This window comes from Nycticebus coucang, chromosome 11, assembly GCF_027406575.1.
Source record: "Nycticebus coucang isolate mNycCou1 chromosome 11, mNycCou1.pri, whole genome shotgun sequence".
NCBI lineage: Eukaryota > Metazoa > Chordata > Mammalia > Primates > Lorisidae > Nycticebus > Nycticebus coucang.
In genome coordinates this window covers 41,330,841-41,344,512 of record NC_069790.1, presented here as the reverse complement: position 1 = coordinate 41,344,512, position 13,672 = coordinate 41,330,841, and the positions used below count along the sequence as shown (strand labels likewise).

The following is a 13,672-nucleotide window of genomic DNA, read 5'->3' as shown; positions in this document are numbered from 1 at the left end:
TACAGTGAACCTATTTTTTTTGACATTTGTATTTCGTTGATATTTATGAATTGAGGTGTTTTTAAAATTAAAAAAGTTGAGGCTTTACTTTTCATTTTGTAAGCTATAATGATTAAAATACCATTAAACTTATTTCTTCTTTGCCTTGTTGATTTAGAAACTGAGAGAAGGTTTAGACTAGTAAAGCATTTTGAAATCATTGACAAATGCAAATTAGCATTCCATGTCAATATTGTATTGCCTTTGAGGAGACGTTGTAGGTGATTTTTAAGATACGAGGGGAAGAGGTAAACAAGGCTTTTCCCCAGCTTTGTGCTGAACAATGCACAATTGTGATTGAAAAGTAGTGACTGACTCAAATTCCAATTCATTGGTCACCAGATTCCTGAACTCCCCTGAAAAGGAGATGGGATGAACTGGGGATTGTCACAGTAGAAGGCAATTGGATAAGAAAATCTACAAGTCATAATAGATGCTATTCTAGAAGTTAGAATATAGGTATTTTTATTTTGGGGAGCAGATTCTTTAGTTTGAGAGGAAGAATGCAACTTCTTTGAAGCTTTCATTTAATTAACATCAAGATTTATGTGGTCTGCTACTGCTGGATATCATTTTGACTTTCGTTTGGGTACTTACTTTTGTTTGGCTACTATTGGTGGTTAATGAAGACTCAGATGCACTTCGTTATGAGTAAATTGGAGTTCCTTTGGTAAATATTTAACTTTTTATTGTAAAATCTCTTGTGCTTACTTATGTTGTCAGTTTGGCATACTCACGCACTGCAGGAAACTCACTGTTAAATCTGGTGAGTGGAAAGGATCATGGGTATTTACTTAACAAGAAAGGAAAAGTAAAGATGTTGTAGGTTATACCATTTTGTTTGAGAATTAGCTTTGGAAAGGTTATTGAGGAAATAGTAGATATTTTTAGATTGTTTTAGATTGTTTTTAAGAAAAATAATGACCTTTCTTTTAATGAACTGCAGAGAAATTAGTGTTTGGGAAATCAATTTAGTAGGTTGCAATTAAACAATGGAATATAATAGACTATAATACAATACTGCACATACTTTGTAAGATTAAGTATTAATTTATGAAACTGATACTTGAGTATCAATTGAGTATCCAATTACATGTATAGGCATATTTCTATATATGCATATCTACACTGTATTTACTATGAAATATATTTCTCAATGTGAGTAGCCATTGAAAAAGCCTGAAAGCCACTTGAGTTTTTCTCCCATTTTATAAACATGGAAACCGAAAGTCACCAACTCCTGGGTTATCTGAGTGGGTCTTCCTGAAGTGGCTTGTCTATCGCCAGGTCTCTCCCTGTTAGTATCTGTTTGATGACCTATTCATCTTTTACAATTTTCCCCCCATGCTTAAAGTTTCTGTATTCTTTTTTTTTTTTTGCAGTTCTTGGCCGGAGCTTGGTTTTGAACCTATCACCTCTGGCATATGGGGCCAGCGCCCTACCCCTTTGAGCCACAGGCACTGCCCAAAAGTTTCTGTATTCTTGTGACCTGTATCAAAGGTGCTGATTCTGGGGGAGATAAATCTTTACTATGTCTGTGAGCTCCATGTTGGGTATGTAGTTGGTACCTACAGGAGGAAAAGGGTCTTTATAGCTCTCTCTTAGATACGATCAGTTATTTTCCATAGGTAAAATCAGGTGGAAAGTTGGAATGATAATCTAACGAATTTCATCAATAATAGATACACGTAATCTTTATTAGCTTCTACTGTTTGTTTCATTTCAGTTCAACAAATATTTATTGAGCTTCTACTTTGTGCCAGGTATTTTGCCAGCCACTTACTTCCTTCTTTATGGGGATTGAATGATCTAGACAATTAAATTGATCCCTTCCTTTGCTTGTGGTACATAAGGATATTTACTGAAGTAAGAAGTGTTTTGTTTGTCAAAGATAAAAGAGATGTAGCTCTATGCTTTAAAACATAATATGTCACTTTAGAACTCTGTTGTGCTTTATCTAGAAATGTTCCTAATATCTTGAACTCAACCTTTTCCTCATTAGGAGGTCCTGCAACGATAAAGTTTACCTGTAATATTTTTCTCTATCTTTGTTTTCATAACACATTGATTTCTATTGAATGTTCTCCCTGTTGCTATTTATACAATGTTAGTTCTGCATCACGAGCTTATGAATGATTTTGTTTTTCTCTGACAACCTGAGAATAAAGGCAGCAGGAGCAAGGGGACCGACGGTCTGGCTGCCTTGTGAGGTTTTGTCATACCCACATTATTATTGCTGCTTGTTTGCTTTCCTGTTGGCAGTTCCTGAAGGTGGTGTTCTGTTTTCTGTCTCTCCTTTTTGTTTTTAAGGTGTTTGTGTAAAGCATATTATTCTGTTTTTAGTTTTCTTATTAGTTGAGTACTGGCCATGTAACTCATTGACTGTAGCACTTACAGCATCATGGAATAGTCCCCAGATGGCATCATGAGACTGCTTTTTCTTGATGGCTGTCACTGAAAAGAGCAGTACCCATTAGGTGGGTCCAAGCTGAAAGATGGAGATCCATGAGCAGAGCCTGATCTTTTCAGTAGGTTTAGAAAAGCTGCATTGGGGGCAGGAGGGGGGGAAGGTTGTTTTTAATAGGCAATTTTTTAAATCTTTGCTAAATTGATAGTCATTTTTAATTATTAGTGGTTTTGAACATTTTGCCATGTCTTTATAGGATTTCCTTCCTGTTTGAATTTGTATTTGTATCTTTTGCTCATTTTTGTTTCAGACTATTCTGTTTTGTTATTTGTTTATGTTATTATTATATTACTGCAATTATTACTTTTTTTTTTTTTTGAGGTAGAGTCTCACTTGCCCTGGTAAAGTGCTATGGCGTCATAGCTCACAGCAACCTCAGGCTCCTGGGTTCAAGTGATTCTTTTGCCCCAGCCTCTCAAGTAGCTGGGACTACAGGCACCCACCACAGTGCCTGGCTATTTTTAGAGATGGGGGTCTTGCTCTAGCTCAGGTTGGTCTCAACCTCATGAACTCAGGCAATCTGCCCGCCTCTGCCTCCCAGAGGGCTGGGGTTACAGGCATGAGTCACCATGCCTGGCCTAATTATTACTTTTTGATTGTGATTAATAGATTTTCAGTACATTTTAGTGGCATTAAGTACATTCATATTGTTGTGCTCTGGAACTTTTCCATCATCTCAAACTGGAAAAAAACAAGGTTAAATGTTACAAAGTAGGGGGCAAAGCCCTGATTCTATGTATATTGTACAGGCCTGAGGGCCTCTTCCATTTTTGTCAAGGAGAATGCTAACCTCTCCTTTCATACAACACCAGAAATACTTCTTGATTAACACAATCCTCTAATATATCTGTGGATCTAATGCTGCCAAGATTATTGCTACTTCATTTAAAAGGTATATTCGAGGCCAGATGAGGTGGCTCATGCCTGTAATCCTAGCACTCTAGGAGGCCAAAGTGGGTGGATTGCTGGAGGTCAGGAGTTCAAGACCAGCCTGAGCAAGAGTGAGACTCCCGCCTCTAAAAATAGCCAGGTGTTGTGGTGGGTGCCTACAGTCCCAGTTACTTTGGAGGCTGAGGCAAGAGAATTGCTTGAGCCCAAGAGTTTGAGGTTGCTGTGAGTGGTGATGCCACAGCACTCTATGGAGGGTGACAAAGTAAGACTCTGTTTCCAAAAAAAAAAAAAAAAGAATAAAAGGTATATTTATACATTAGATAAACAAGCAAACAGCTGTTTTGATACGACCAACTTACATAGGGAGTTCTGTTTTTTTAGTCTTTATAGTTCCTCAACTTTTTATTTAATCTACTGGTGTTTGATGATTTTTTTCTTGCCAAGTGATATTTCCAGCTGTGCCTGGAAATTAATTTTCTATTTGAGTAGACAATTCCAGGAAATTAACTATTAAGGTTATAGGAGGCAAAAAAACTGTTGCTTTACATTTTTTTGTGTGTAGTGTTCTTGGCATTATAAGGGAGGGGGCAAAGTTGGTTTAAGAGTTCATGTTTGGCAGTTTCATTTTTATTTTAAGTAATGTTATTCAAGTAAAATCAACCATGCCATTGAATCACAAAAGTGGTCAATAATAGGAAGTATATGGCACCGAAAACTTGTTCTCTATCTACAAAACAATTCAAAATGGATCTTCCAGGGACTCTGAAAACTCTTTTGGACAGTAGACCTTTTTGTGTATATGATTCTGTGGAACCTTAAAACCTAAGGCCTAGAATCTTATCCTGAGCCCTAGAGGTAAGATATGTGTTGGAACTGAGAGTTTATCAGATTTTTGAAGAGTTGTATGATTTTAAAAATGTATTGGGTTTTAAGGACCACTTAAACCTATATATGGTATGACAACAGGTATGATGGCCATTCCAATAAAAGAGTTCCAAAATTGCTGTGAAGGGTGGACTAGGCCGTACATAGCTTCCCAATGGGAGTACTCTGAAGGTGACCATAGTGATACTTAGCAATGAGGTATGTAGCACTTTTTAAGAATGAGTTCATGAACTTTTCAGTGATGTATTATTTTACCTGTCACATTTAATTGGGTCTGGATGGCTCTGTATCTTAAAAAACATTAGTATTTCTACAACAAAGTTTATATACTTTAATCCTAAATGAGATAAATGAAAACAATAAATAGCTTCAAGTCTGTGTAGGCCATTTTTCTACTAGATGAATTTAGATGTGTCGCCAAATGAGTTTTGTTGTTTAGAATCATGAATAAGGAACAAACAAAATTTTACCTGTGCTTTAGATGCTGCCACCTCCTTTGGTTACTAGTGGCTTGGCTCTGTGCTCCAGCCATGGCTGCTTCTCCCCAGCCCCACTTGAGTTAAGGCCTTGGCATTTTCACTAGGATAGATGTTTTTGTTTCTGGGATTCTGTACTTATTACTCAATGATTCCTCTGCTGAATTAATCCTTTGTTTTCTGGTCATTCTGAGCTCTGATTCAGTGTTTGCCATTGTGTGAAAATGTTTCATCATGCCTGAAATTACGTAATCATGTTCTTCATCTTCTCTATTCCTTTGCACTGATCATTCTCAATGCTTGAAATGCCTTCTTCTCTCTTCCTCCTGTTAAGTTTATCCCCTAACACACCCTTCTACTAGAATAATTTAGTTTCTTCCTTTTTTATATTTCCTACATTTCTTCAGAACTTCGTGTCTATCTCTCTTATAGCATGCAGTACATTGCTCCATAATTATTTGAATATTTATCCATCCCCCGTCCATCAGACTGTAAGTTTACTGAGAGTAGTACCTCTTTGTATACTCATTACTCTGAACGTGCCTGGCACGTTACAGATTCAAAGTTTTTCTTCCCAACATAAAGAGAAAGCATGTATTTAGAGCTAATGCGGGAAAGATTAGAGACCGAGAGGGATGTGCAGTAGAAATAAATTAGAGAACAAGATAAAGTAGTATAGATTAACAGTGGTTTTATGTAGCTTATATGCACATGAGGATTAGAAAATTAAAAGATTTAGGTCTGGGGGGCCAAAACGGAAGATCACTTGAGGCGAGGTGTTCAAGATCAGCAGAAACCATTTTTGCAAAAAATTTTAAAAAAGGGACACAATTATAGGAGGGACTTTACCTAACAAATGCAATCAGTGTAACTTGGTTCTTTGTGCCCTCAATGAATCTCCAATAATAATAAAAAAAGAAAGAAAGGGAAAGTATCTGGGTGTGGTGGTACACACCTGTGGTCCCAGCTACTTGGAAGGATAAGGCAGGAGGATTGCTTGAGTGCAGGAGTGTGAAGCTGTAGTGAGCTGTGATAATGCCCTCTACCCAGTGCTAGACTTCATCTCAGAAAACTCAAATCAAACAAATAAATAACAATAAAAACTCACAGAAAATTAAAAGATATCTATGGTTTTAATAATTGGGAAAATTTCAAGAAGGAGGTGAATTGCTAGGACTTTGATTTCCTTCCAAAAATGAGGAGCTTGGATTAAGAATTTTTAGGATTCCTGCACCTTCAAAAATTATGGAGAGGGCGGTGCCTGTGGCTCAGTGGGTAGGGTGCCGGCCCCATATGCCGAGGGTGATGGATTCAAACCCGGCCCCTGCCAAACTGCAACAAAAAAATAGCCGGGCATTGTGGCGGGCGCCTGCAGTCCCAGCTACTTGGGAGGCTGAGGCAAGAGAATCACCTAAACTCAGGAGTTGGAGGTTGCTGTGAGCTGTGATGCCACAACACTCTACCGAGGGTGACAAAGTGAGACTCTGTCTCTACGGGAAAAAAACAACAAAAAATTATGGAGAAAAACTATCTATATGCCAAAATTATTCTAAGCTGTAAAAAATGGCCCAGAGTAAATTCGGAAAACAAGTTAAATATTATAGCAATTCATTTAAAATTCCATTGTACTAGCCAGGCATGGTGGCTCATGCCTATAATCCCAGAACTCTGGGGGGGCGAGGCAGGCAGATTACCTGACCTCAGGAGTTCAAGACCAGCCTAAGCAAGGCCGAGACCCCCATCTCTAAAAACAGCTGGACATTGTGGAGGTTGCCTATAATTCCAGTTACATGGGAGGCTAAGGCAAAATGATCACATGAGCCCAAAGAGTCTGAGGATGCTGTGAGCTATGATGCCATAGCACTCTACCAAGGGTGACAAAGTAAGACTCTGTTTTAAAAAAAAACAAAAACAAAAAAAGCAAACTATTATACCTCCTCATATATTTCTAGGTCTGTGTTAATGTCATACAATCTCACAATCTCCATTATTAATTTATGCAAGAATATTTTATGTTTTGAATAGCACATCTAGGCTATATAGAATGGAAGTTCTTGGGATTTAATCAATATGTGATATTTATTTGGAAGATTTGATCAATATATGATATTTAAATTATAGTCTCTGCCTTTTAACAATTTTTTTTTGTGACTAATTGTACAATTTGAAATATGGTGAATTTCCAGAAATAGTTTGGGAAAAATATGAACTCTATTTTTAAAATGTATAATGTTTATGTTGATATAAAGTATTTGACACAGAAAATATTGCACAGTTGGGAACTAACCCTAGCCCTAACCCTAATCCTAATCCTAACCCTAATCCATAAACTTTAATTCAAAGACATTAAATTACTAGCATTGAAAGTCAGCATTTCTGTATCAAATAGAACTCACTATGCCCCAGGATATTTACTGTATGTTAGATATTTGCTTTGATAATTTTCTACTTACTTTCTGGTATGCAAAACACTCTCCTTGTGAATTCTTGCCCAGTTACCATCTACAATGTACAGCTTCCATTTGAAAATAATCTTCTGTCTTGAACTACCAAGGTGCTGATGTTACTTTTTGTCATCTAATGTCTCTTTCATTTGCTTTAAAACTTCCTACTTGAGGACAATTAACAGTTAAGAATTGTCTCAAGGGAATAGTGTCACAGCAGTAATCAGATACATACTTTTCAGGTATAATTCTTGTATCTACAAAGTAAAATCTAGAAGGATAATTTATTCCAAATAGAGATACTTTAAAATCATTTTCTTTGTTCCCTGATCCCAGCTTTCTTTATTTCATGTAAAGTTGAGTAATGTATTCATAGATTCATTTTATTTTTTTGTATATTTTATACAAGGACTTAGCCATTTGCATAGGTCAGATGACCTCTTAGTTCTGCTTGTATTATACATAGTTTTATACATACGTAGTTGCATACACAGATATACTTTTACTATTTGCTCTACAATCAGATATATAAGAGATTGAAATAATGAGATCTACATATTCAGAATATTAAAAAAGCATGAAAAAAACTTTTGTGGCAACTTTGCTCCATTCGTAAGTCACATTAATGACTGCTTTGCTTCTCAGTAATTTTCCATTTGTAACATTTCATACCTGGATACACAAATGTAATGCAATTGAACAAGAAAACAATTATCTGTCTGGTGGAAATAATGTACTTACCTCATTGAAACAATTGACTTGTTTAAAAATACACAGAAGTTTTAGTTCGGCTCAGATGGCAGTTACCTGTAATTTGTAATGAATTTCCAGGAAGAATTAAAATCCTCTGCAGTAATTTAAAAAGCAATTGAATCCACTTGTTGTGAATGATAAATTTGCATGCATGTTTCCCTTCTCATGCAAATCTCTACTTAGAGCCATTTTGAACTTGAGAGGGTTTTTTGAATAATCTATGAGTTTTGTCTAGTTTCCTGGAAAACTTCACAAAAAGACTGTATCTTCCAGTAAAAGCTTCATGCTGACTTGCGGGTTCTGTGTCAGTGGAAGCACTTTTTTGGCTTGGGTCAAATGTTTCTTGGCATTTTCTGTGGCATTTGGCCCAACCTATCTATAGAATCACATTGGCTTCCAGGCTTTGCCATAATTCATCTGCAAACTAATATGGGACTTCTTTTGATTTTTGTAGTGGGCTAATACCATTGAGCAGTTGGGGGTGCAAATATTATCAATGATATTTCTAAGGATAGACCTCTTTTAAAAATAATACAAAGAGAGACTATTTTACCTTTAGCCTGGCACTTATTTTTCTTGTATCTGCAAAGGTTAGTACCCTATTTTTAATTCCCTATTATAATTTTTTCCCTCTTCACCAGTTTCTAAAGCTACTGAAGATCAGCAGCTTTTTCTTATTTCTTGAAGTGTGGTGGCTTTTGCTCTTGGCTGACTTCAGTCTTGTCATGTGGGACTGATGTGGGTTTTCATTTTTTACTTTGAAGGTGCTGCCAAAGCTAGTTAATTATAGTTATGATAACATCATAGAATGCTGGAGTCTGTAGGTGCCCCAGAAATGGTTTGGTACAGCTCTCTTACTTTACACATAAGGGGAGCCAGGCTCAGTTTCTTAGCTCTCACAGGAAGCTATGGCACTGTTAGGCTGTAACTCCTGTCCCTCTTGCAATAGAGCAGGTCTTTGGAAGGTTACCCTACTGCTTAAAGATCTACTTCCCATTCTCAATCTCAGATTTTGTATCTCTAGGTAGTTTTCCTCTTTTTTTTTTTGGTAATGCTTTCTAAATTTAGCTTCCTGTACATCATATTAATTTGGGAAACCAGCCACAAATTTAGTTTGAATTGAGATTGGTTGGAATTCAAGATTGTTATATACTACTTCATTCTCCTATTAAGAAATAAATATGGGTGGCGCCTGTGGCTCAGTGAGTAGGGTGCCGGCCCCATATGCCCAGGGTGGCGGGTTCAGGCCCAGCTCCGGCCAAACTGCAACAAAAAATAGCCGGGCGTTGTGGCGGGTGCCTGTAGTCCCAGCTGCTTGGGAGGCTGAGGCAAGAGAATCGCGTAAGCCCAAGAGTTAAGAGGTTGCTGTGAGCCGTGTGACGCCACGGCACTCTACCCGAGGGCGGTACAGTGAGACTCTGTCTCTACAAAAAAAAAAAAGAAAGAAATATAAGAAAGAGATGAAAATGAACACGTAAATAATGTTGTATTTTAGAACAGATAATGACCCCGTGGCTGAAGCCAGCTTCTTATGTCTCTTTGAAACCCTGTTGACTTTACCCACTCATTCACAGAAGTGTGGAACTGCAGGGTCCTGGTCCAGCTTCTGTCTACAGGGCCTGTCCTAAGTGAGGGCTGTCACACTGGCATCTCTGACAGGCGCCAGTAGCCAATGGGTCCTGCCAAGTGCTCTTGTCCCAGCTCTGGCCATGTAAAGCTGTGCTGTGCCCACCCATAGGAAGCCATCTCTTTCAGTAGCTCATGTAGCTTGAGTGTCTTTGTGTTTTCTTGATTTAGTATTTCAGTTTCCTACTCACGTTCAGAAACCAATGTCAATTACATTTACTTTTTCTGTGAGATGAGCTATTTTCCCATTATCCTCCTAAATAGTTGAAAAAGCAAAGGCGGTGAAATCAACTTGGGCAGCTAATTATTTATAATTGAGAAAAACAAATGAAGAAGTAGGTAGCTGACAATGAGATGTGATAGTATCTTGGAAATGTGCTTAGAGTACTTCATAGTGAAGGAAAAGGAAGAACTTTTCTGTTCTCTCTTGACCAGGTCATTCTTCTGAGACTTTCGAAAAGAGAAAATTGGAGAAAACATTTTCCTATCTATTTATCTTCTTTGTTTAAGCTTTAGACCCCTGCCAATACCCAGGGTTAAATTTTAGTATGTAGCTTTTCGGACATATACAGGCAGATCCAAATGATCTGTCTTTGCTTTTGTTTTCCTGTGGCATTGAATTAAGTAAAATTTCAGATCACAGAACTCTTTGGCATTTTTACTTGACTTATATAGATAGGTTTCACTATTTCCTTTTTTTCCACATATTTTTCAATGATTATCTTGTTTCTTTACCTTCTACATTGACATTCTTAAAGATATTTACCTACGAAAGCCCAAAGATTGAGGGATTTGTTTTACCCCCTTTGGATTTCTTGCTTTGTGGAGCATGTTGCACTTGTGTGCAGACACTCATACTTAATTCAGAGATTAATTAAAAGTAACGTAAAATTTCATTGTTCGCGATGCTCAGACCTTCTCTTTCACTGTCCCTGTCTCGCAAGGCTTCACTTCCTCTTAGTAATATGAAGACCATTTAAATAAAAAGACATTGTATTGCAGAGTAGTAGATTTAAGATTTTATGTGTTAAGATATAAGATGTTCCAGTGCCTTTCATTGAGTTGTAATTATCATTAATTTGAATTGTTTTGGGGGAAGTGTTTTAACTTACTTCTCTTGAATCATCATAATGTTTTTGCTTTGTGGGGTATGGCAAGTGTCTGTCCCAGTGGAACCCAGAGATAGCTCACAGGAAAAACCATAGGAGTTGTCACACAGTACTTGCTGGTGGAGGCCATGGGCTCTGCAGCCATTTGCCTGGGTTGGAACTCTGTTTCAAAACTGACTTAATCTGTTTCATGGTGCCTATCTGTAAAATGAGCATGCTAATTAAGACACTTACCTCAGAAGTTCTTGTGAGGATTAAATGAATGAATACACGTAAAGCCCTTTAGAACAGTGTCTAGAAAAAAATGTGCTTTATGAATGTTAGCTATTGACCAGTCTTCACATTTCTGCTGTTTTTTGTTTTTTTGTTTTTTAGTTCTTATATTTCTATTTGGGTGAATGGATCATGGTTCTTCTGTATTGTCCAGTTTTTCTCAGTACACTCTTATTTAAGAAAATTGGATTAAAAAGGTATTAACTGAAGTATTCCTAGCCTGTATATTTAAAGGTTAACTGTGCATCAAAAGATTGTGAATTAATTTTGAAGAATTAAGACTTTGTATATTAATAAGTAACCTGGGGTCTTTGGTAGACTGTGTGAAATATGAAGTTTTCAGGCAATTTATTTTCCACTGCTAAACTGTATATATTGTCTTGATTATGGGCATTGATTTTGGCACTAAAATTATTTTGTCCAATATTCTTAATTGCTCTGATTAGAAGGGAAATATTGAGGAAGAAATATTCCAGGTATTGAAAGATCTTGACAATCATAAAATGATTGGGTATTTTGGAGGAATGTAGGATAATCTAATACCTAGGGGCATAATATCTCAAGTAGAAAATTTCATAAAATAATGTATTTGTATGTGGGTAGGCCAATTTCATCATGGAAAGAATATTGAAGAAATAGTTGTAGGAGAAGCTAAAAGTTTTACTTTAGTTTGTATAAAAATTAATTTGGCTACATAAATACCAGGAAAATAATTAGAATAACAGATTATGTTAAATGCCTAAAGAAATATGTTTGACAACTTTTAATTTTCTTTCCTCCCACACACCACTTCCTAGTTTGTTTTTGGCACAAAAGCTATATCTCAACACAGTGGCTGATCTGAGTAGAGTTTTGCTAACACCTGTGATGGTGGCTTAACAAATTTTCTCATTTTGGTTACACTTAATGAAAAGTAAAAGTAGAAGGAGCGCTGTATTTTTGCAGACAATGTTATACAGATATGGGACTGTCTTGACTTTTCTTCAAACCTATGCATCAAACTCTTTTTTTAAAGCTAATGTCAAAGCTTGTGTCCAGATGGTGAATGTAAACAAGCAAATGCTGACTGTAACCTTGCTTTACCCAGTTAGACACAAATGGGCTACAATGGGCAGAGGAATAAAGCGGGAGAATTGGGGGTGGGAGGGTGAAAGAAAAAAAGTAAAATAATGGTAGGGAAAGTTTTTTAAAAATAATATTCCTTTTTCTGTTTTCTAGCTTCTCAAATGAACTAATTAATTTGTTGTTTTTTAGCTTAAAACCAGTTTTAGTTTTTTATTATTATTATTATTATTATTATTTCTTTCTTTTTCTTTTTTTTATTGTTGGGGATTCATTGAGGGTACAATAAGCCAGGTTACACTGATTGCAATTGTTAGGTAAAGTCCCTCTTGCAATCATGTCTTGCCCCAATAAAGTGTGATACACACCAAGGCCCCACCCACCTCCCTCCTTCCCTCTTTCTGTTTCCCCCCCCATAACCATAATTGTCATTAATTGTCCTCATATCAAAATTGAGTACATAGGATTCATGCTTCTCCATTCTTGTGATGCTTTACTAAGAATAATGTCTTCCACGTCCATCCAGGTTAATACGAAGGATGTAAAGTCTCCATTTTTTTTAATGGCTGAATAGTATTCCATGGTATACAAATACCACAGCTTGTTAATCCATTCCTGGGTTGGTGGGCATTTAGGCTGTTTCCACATTTTGGTGATTGTAAATTGAGCTGCAATAAACAGTCTAGTACAAGTGTCCTTATGATAAAAGGATTGCTTTCCTTCTGGGTAGATGCCCAGTAATGGGATTGCAGGATCAAATGGGAGGTCTAGCTTGAGTGCTTTGAGGTTTCTCCATACTTCCTTCCAGAAAGGTTGTACTAGTTTGCAGTCCCACCAGCAGTGTAAAAGTGTTCCCTTCTCTCCACATCCACGCCAGCAACTGCAGTTTTGAGATTTTGTGATGTGGGCCATTCTCACTGGGGTTAGATGATATCTCAGGGTTGTTTTGATTTGCATTTCTCTAATATATAGAGATGATGAACATTTTTTCATTGTGTTTGTTAGCCATTCGTCTGTCGTCTTTAGAGAAAGTTCTATTCATGTCTCTTGCCCATTGATATAAGGGATTGTTGGCTTTTTTCATGTGGATTAATTTGAGTTCTCTATAGATCCTAGTTATCAAGCTTCTGTCTGATTGAAAATATGCAAATATCCTTTCCCATTGTGTAGGTTGTCTCTTTGCTTTGGTTATTGTGTCCTTAGCTGTACAGAAGCTTTTCAGTTTCATGAAGTCCCATTTGTTTATTTTTGTTGTTGTTGCAATTGCCATGGCAGTCTTCTTCATGAAGTCTTTCCCCAGGCCAACATCTTCCAGTGTTTTTCCTATGCTTTCTGAGAGGATTTTTATTGTTTCATGCCTTAAGTTTAAGTCCTTTATCCATCTTGAATCAATTTTTGTGAGTGGGGAAAGGTGTGGGTCCAGTTTCAGTCTTTTACATGTAGACATCCAGTTCTCCTAACACCATTTATTGAATAGGGAGTCTTTTCCCCAAGGTATGTTCTTGTTTGGTTTATCAAAGATTAGGTGGTTGTAAAATGTTAGTTTCATTTCTTGGTTTTCAATTCGATTCCAAGTGTCTATGTCTCTGTTTTTGTGCCAGTAGCATGCTGTCTTGAGCACTATGGCTTTGTAGTACAGACTAAAAT

At 36.9% G+C, this 13,672-nt stretch overlaps 1 protein-coding gene and 1 non-coding gene across 8 annotated transcripts in view; one reads left to right on the top strand and one right to left on the bottom strand.

The window, feature by feature from the left end:
- HDAC9 (histone deacetylase 9) overlaps positions 1 to 13,672 on the top strand; it is a 1,013,994-nt gene that overhangs the window by 102,725 nt on the left and 897,597 nt on the right. The window lies entirely within an intron of this gene.
- On the bottom strand, positions 3,192 to 3,315 carry LOC128560650 (U6atac minor spliceosomal RNA). The gene has a single exon (XR_008373119.1). It is a non-coding gene; the product is annotated as a U6atac minor spliceosomal RNA (small nuclear RNA).